A 6,920-nucleotide genomic window follows, 5' to 3' on the forward strand; every position below is an offset into this window, starting at 1 on the left:
ATATAAAGACATTTTTTCGAAAGAAAAAAAACCCATATATAAAGACATAATATTGCAGTCAAGACTACAGCAGGTACATTTCCATCACAAGTCCAACAAGATAACAGTAGTCACGGGGAGCCTATTTAGTTCCATGAGATTAAGTACATTAGCAACCTCTAGATAGCTCAACTTGTCATATAGGCAACAAATCAGAGTCTACAGCTGAAATATAATTGCATCAAACACTACTTAGCTCCATGAAGAGACGCATTAGCAACCACTACATAGGTCAATTATAAGCATAGGTGCATCAAAGTTCACAATTCAAATAAGGACCAGTTGACCTTGATAAGCATCTTAACAGCACCACAGGTAATTTCATCTTCCTCTGCACCGTTCACATGTGGAGTGAAATTAATGGTTCGTGTAGCAGAGGCAGTTGCCACATCACTAGCCTGGGTAGCAATCGTTAATAAAAGCATATCCTTCATTCCAATAGTTACAACACGGCGCCACAACTGGAGCATTCCAGTACCATCACAGATTACACCACCTGCTTTGCTATCATGAAGCACCAGGCGATCCTGAATCCTGGAGGTGCAAGCTGTCATTTCTCCATAGAAATCTCCTTTGAGAACCTTGATTTCAAGGGTAGCCTCCACTGCAAGTTTAACAACTGCAAATTTCACCTCTACAGTGCTCAGCCTGCTATCGAGGTCTTCACATCCAACATGACCATGTTCCTCCCCTCCCATTAATATGCCATCAATCACACACAGTCCCTTGCTAAGTTCTTGGTCTTTCTTCCCTTGGTCATCCTTGATCTTAAGATCCACCTCAAAATATGTACTATCTAGTAACACTAGTCCTCGAGTTGGTCCAGTCAAGATCAACGATTGATCCTATGAGAAAAGGTCACATAACAGATTAGCAGTAACCTCATCTGGATAACGCAATGGAAGTAAAAACAAGCATCGGAGGAAAGTTGTTGTCATGCATGCAAGTATAAAACTGTTTTTAAAGATTTGTACTGATATCTGATTGTATGTGAGCATGTTCGGTTCTAATCTGCTCCATACCATATTCAAAGCATTTTTTCTTATGATATCATGATCACTCATTTTTTTAATCTTACTAAGGGCTTTTTTGGTACAAAGGATATTCATACATGTTTGGGAGGATTTAAACCCTTAATATTTTTTCCTATGTAGGTTGTTTGACTTGTAAGATTGAATCACATAGGATATTTTCCTACCGATACCTTTGCACTACAAACCACAAATTTCAAACTGAATTTTACATCGACTCAAACCTCTAGGAAAGAAACCTTTGTTTATGTTATTGTGCAACCAAACAAACTTTGGCAAAAATAATGCCACTAAAATCCTGCGCTTTTTTCTATTCATGCCTTTTTGGAATTCTGTGATTCAATAGGCCCTAAAATTTACAAGGAAATGGAAGGTTGCAACCTCTGTTCCACCATAACCATGCATTATTCTTATGCTTAAACATGTGTAAACAACAAGAATACATTTAACTATCCTTGCGTATTATTATGAATACCAAGACATGATTGTATGACGATCCAGCCATACAAAACAACAAGCATAAGCTTCATTAACAATACTTGCGTATTTTTATGAATGAATACCAAGAGATTGCAACCTATAATCTGATGATTAAAAAGGGCAACCTGGTGCACGTAGCTTCCGCTTGCGCAGGGTCCGGGGAAGGGTCCGACCACTTTGGGTCTACAGTACGCAGCCTTTCCCTACATTTCTGGAAGAGGCTGTTTCCAGGACTTGAACCCGTGACCTCATGGTCACAAGGCAACAACTTTACCGTTGCGCCAAGGCTCCCCTTCAACCTATAATTTGATGATTGAGCCATACAATTTCCAACACCCTATAATTTATTCCCGGAGCAGAAATGTAAAAGAACTGACTAGCCAAGGAAAAAAAGCGGCCATCACCGCACAATGAGAAATGACTTGTCGTAAGTAAGTATATGGTCTTCAAAGAAAAGCTGTACTACCTCTGAGTTGATGAGCTGGTAATCCTCTCTATGGCGCCGGAACAGATAGACACACTTGAAATCGAGGTAATCTCTTGCAATCACGGTACCATACACCTTTAACGGAAATCCCATATCCGAAGAGGCTATCTTCACTGTGGGATGTTTACAGAGTCAGACACGTCGTACACCTGTCTTCCGAGTGAGTTGGTGTATTTGGATGGTGTTTTGTGAGTGTATCGCATTGGAGCCAGAGGAGCTGCGTGCGTGCGGTAGGAGAAATCAAAATCGCATTGGAGGGGCAATTAAACATGCATTACATGGGGGAATCAGGAGGAATTGGATTTGGGACTTACACTCCTGGTCGATGTCAAATTTGGACATGTCCCTGTTGTAGAATCAGGTGTAGCAGACTTCCCCCGTCTTGGGATCGCACTCGCGGATCCTGTCGATCACGGCCTGATGCGCTTCCTTTCTCCGCCTCAATTTCTCCATCTTCCGCGCATGCTCCGCCGCCTCTCCGCCGCTGCCGCCGCTTCGGCCACAACCTCCGCCTCGTCGTAGAAGAAAGGCTCTAAGCAGCCACTCTCGTCTACTACCTCCTCCACCCCTAGGCCGCCTTCCGCCATGAGAACACTTAGGTCGCCTTCCGCCATGAGAACGCCGCCGAGGTCGAGCAAACCCTGTCGCAGCTTCTTTTGAGAGACTGCATCGCGGCTCTCGGACTGGTAGGCCCATTTTTTCTTTCTAAATTTTAAATGAGCAATTAAAATCAAGTCTCAACATTCATACAGAAGGATATAGAATAGCAAAATTGCGAAAATCGAATCCAAATAAAAAAAAAGTCCATTTTACTACCCTGAACAAAGTTGGTGGTTCACATAACCCCCTGGTACCGTCGATGAGGGTTTAACCATCAAACCAATCTCATGTATATGTAATGATGCACCGGACTCGTCTAACCGTGTCCGTGGTCTTGACGACCTGTCACTTATTCTGGTTGGTGAGGCCGTCTAGTGCTCGGCTGTTAAGGCCGCCGCACATTCTTCCGCGCGTAGAGAACGCTCAATATTTCCACTAACTGTGATGGTGCCGCGTGGACCGGGCATCTTAAGCTTGAGAGAAGCGTAATGCAGTACTGCATTAAAACGAGCGAAAGCCACTCTTCCGAGTAGTTCTTGATAGCCACTTCGGAATGGAGCGATGTAGAAAGTTAATTTTTCGCTTCGGAAGTTGTCGGGAGAACCGAATACAACCTCTAGTAATAGAGAGCGCGTACAGAGGGCCTCTGGACCTGGTATTACTCCCTTGAAGGTAGTATTACTATGGCTTATTTTTGTCGGGTCTATCCCCATTTTGCGGACTGTGTCCTGATATATCAAGTTTAGACCACTGCCGCCGTCCATAAGGACTCGTGTGAGGTCGTATCCGTTTATTGTTGGGTCTAACACCAAGGCAGCCAATCCTTCATGCCGGATGTTTGTCGCGTGATCCCCGCGAGTGATCGGGCAGACCAACCAGGGGTTGAACTTAGGAGTGACGGGCTCTATGTCACGTATGTCTCGGAGTGCATGTGTGCTTCTCCTCTTCGTCACATGGATCATGTTTACTGTTTTAACCTCTGGTGGAAATTTTTTCGGTCCTCCAGTGCTTTGCTGGTGTGACGCATCCGATTCAATTGTACACTAATCATACACGCAAATGTGTACGATCAAGATCAGGGACTCACGGGAAGATATCACAACGCAACCCTACAAATAAAATAAGTCATACAAGCATCATATTACAAGTCAGGGGCCTCGAAGGCTCAAATACAAGAGCTCGATCATAGACGAGTCAGCGGAAGCAACAATATCTGAGTACAGACATAAGTTAAACAAGTATGCCTTAAGAAGGCTAGCACAAACTGGGATACAGATCGAAAGAGGCGCAGGCCTCCTGCCTAAGATCCTCCTAAACTACTCCTGGTCGTCGTCAGCGGGCTGCACGTAGTAGTAGGCACCTCCCGAGTAGTAGTAGTCATCGTCATGGTGGCGTCTGGCTCCTGGGCTCCAACGTCTGGTCGCAGCAATCGAGTATAGAAAGGGGAAAAGAGGGAGCAAAGCAAGCGTGAGTACTCATCCAAAGTACTCGCAAGCAAAGAGCTACACTACATATGTATGCATTGGTATCAAATGGAATAAGGGTATAATATGTGGACTGAACTGCAGAAAGCCGGAATAAGACGGGGATAGCTAGTCCTTTCGAAGACTACGCTTCTGGTAACCTCCATCTTGCAGCAGGAGAAGAGAGTAGATGGTAAGTTCACCAAGTAACATCGCATAGCATAATACTAACCGATGATCCTCCCCTCATCGCCCTGTGAGAGAGCGCTCACCGGTTGTATCTGGCACTTGGAAGGGTATATTTTATTAAGTATCCGGTTCTAGTTGTCATAAGGTCAAGGTACAACTCCAAGTCGTCATGTTACCGAAGATCGCGGCTATTCGAATAGATTAACTTCCCTGCAGGGGTGCACCACATTTCCCAACACGCTAGATCCCCTTTGTCCGGACACACTTTTCTGGGTCATGCCCGGCCTCGGAAGATCAACACGTCGCAGCCCTACCTAGGCACAACAGAGAGGTCAGCACGCCGGTCTAAATCCTGTGCCATAGGGGCCTGGGCCCATCGCCCATTGCACACCTGCACGTTGCGTACGTGGCCGGAGAGCAGACCTAGCAACCTCCATTACAAAGGAAGTTGCGTTACGCGGTCCAACCCGACGGCGCCGCTCAGTCGCTGACGTCATGAAGACTTAGGCTGATACCACGACGTCGAGTGCCCATAATTGTCCCTGCGTAGATGGTTAGTGCGTATAGGCCAGTAGCCAGACTCAGATCAAATACCAAGATCTCGTTAAGCGTGTTATTTTGAAATAACCACGGACACCGACCAGGGCCAGGCCCACCTATCTCCTAGGTGGTCTCAACCTGCCCTGTCGCTCCGCCACAAAGTAACAGTTGGGGGCCTTCGGGAACTCAGGCCCACCTCTACCGGGATGGAGCCACCTGCCCCTTCAGCCCCCAACATCGGAATCACTCGCGGGTACTCCAACGAGCCGACCCGACTTTAATCACCACCTATATAGCATGTATATATGTATAAGTATATACCCGTGATCACTTCCCGAGTGATCACGACCCGATAGTATAGCATGGCAGACGGACAAGAATGTAGGGCCATGGATGATAAACTAGCATCCTATACTAAGCATTAGGATTGCAGGTAAAGGTAACAACAGTAGTAGCAAGGACAAGCTATGCATCAGGATAGGATTAACGAAAAGCAGTAACATGTTACACTACTCTAATGCAAGCAGTAGAGAGTAGAGTAGGCGATATCTGGTGATCAAGGAGGGGCTTTCCTGGTTGCTCTGGCAAGAGAGAGGGGTCGTCAACACCGTAGTCGTACTGGGTAGTAGCGGCGTCGGTCTCGGTGTCTAGAGAGAGAAGAGGGGGAAGAAACAATAAATATAATGCAAACAAAAGCATGACAATACATGACATGACAAAGCGTGATGCTAGGTGTGCCCTAACGCGGTACGAGGTGGTACCGATGAAGGGGGAAAACATTCGGGAAAGTATTCCCGGTGTTTCGCGTTTTCGGACAGATGAACCAGAGGGGAAAAGTTGCGTGTTTTCTATGCTAGGGATGTGTGGCGGACGAATGCGCTGCGTATCCAGATTCGTCTCGTCGTTCTGAGCAACTTTCATGTACAAAGTATTTTCATCCGAGCTACGGATTATTTTATATTAATTTTCAAAGTTTTAATCATTTTCTAAATTATTTTAATTTGAAAATTAAATGTTAAATTGCTATGGGCACACATAAGTGTACCCACAGATGGGCTTGTGTGGCTGACTAGTAGGCCCAGTTGACTTGGTCAACTGCCCAGTCAGTAGAGACTGACCGGTGGGCCAGTCAAAGTCAACAGCCCAGACAGCATTGACCGTTGACTTGTCCAATTGACCAGTGGGTCCCTAGTGTCATTGAAACATGGACTAACTAACAGTTTAAGTAGTTATTAGGTTAATTAAACTTAATTAGATTAATTAAACATGATTAGTTAAGTTAATTAACTTGGTTAATTAATTAATTTAATTATTAATTATATTGTTATTTTTATTTTTTTTTAAACATTCTAGGTGTGGGGCTCGCTGTCCAGTGGCACAGATGCCAATCGGGGCGGTTACGGACACTGGGGCGCAACCCGGGGCGACAAGGGAGCCCGCCTGATGACGCGGGGCGAGCAGGGGGGTCTGCTGGCATGGGCCGGCTACAGCGGACGCCGGCCGGTGAGTAGAGGCAGGCAGGGGGGCCACGGCAGTCAGCGCGAGGCCATAGCCATGGCCGGTGGCGGCCTCGGCGGGTGGTCGCCGGCGGGTGCGGCCAAGGAAGCGGGAGGCGGGGTCGCGCCGCGAGCAGGGGCGCGCGGCCAGGGCACTAGCAGGTAGCGATGGCAGCGCAGGGAGGGGGCACAGCGGGAGAGCAGCAGCAGAGCTGCGGGAGTCGGCGCGATAAGGGGGGCAAGGCAGGGCCTGGTCTATGCGGGCGCGTGGCCAAGGCGCACGCGGGCGGGCGGTGAGCGCGGCCACAGCAGCGGAGGCGCGCTGGCCGGCGAGCAGGGGACGGTCCAGGCGCGGTGCAGGGTGGATGCCGTGGCCAAGGGCATGGCCGAGCGGCAGCGGGCGCGGGCGGCGGGTGCGTGAGCGGCGGTGACCGCGGGGAAAGGAGAAGGGGGCCTCACAGGGTGGTGTAGGGGTTCGGGCAGCGAGTGTTGAGGAGGAGGTCGGGGCGGCAAGCATAGACGAGGTGGCGCGGGTCGGGCGGCGTCGGCGAGGCGACGGGTGGACGACAACCCGAGGCAGGGGCGCAGCGTCGAG

At 48.2% G+C, this 6,920-nt stretch overlaps 1 pseudogene; it reads right to left on the bottom strand.

Moving 5' to 3' along the window:
• Window positions 1-39: 39 nt before the first annotated feature.
• On the bottom strand, window positions 40-6,842 carry LOC119352240 (annotated as a pseudogene).
• Between the last annotated feature and the right edge of the window lie 78 nt (window positions 6,843-6,920).

Source organism: Triticum dicoccoides, chromosome 1A (genome assembly GCF_002162155.2).
Source record: "Triticum dicoccoides isolate Atlit2015 ecotype Zavitan chromosome 1A, WEW_v2.0, whole genome shotgun sequence".
NCBI classification, from domain to species: domain Eukaryota; kingdom Viridiplantae; phylum Streptophyta; class Magnoliopsida; order Poales; family Poaceae; genus Triticum; species Triticum dicoccoides.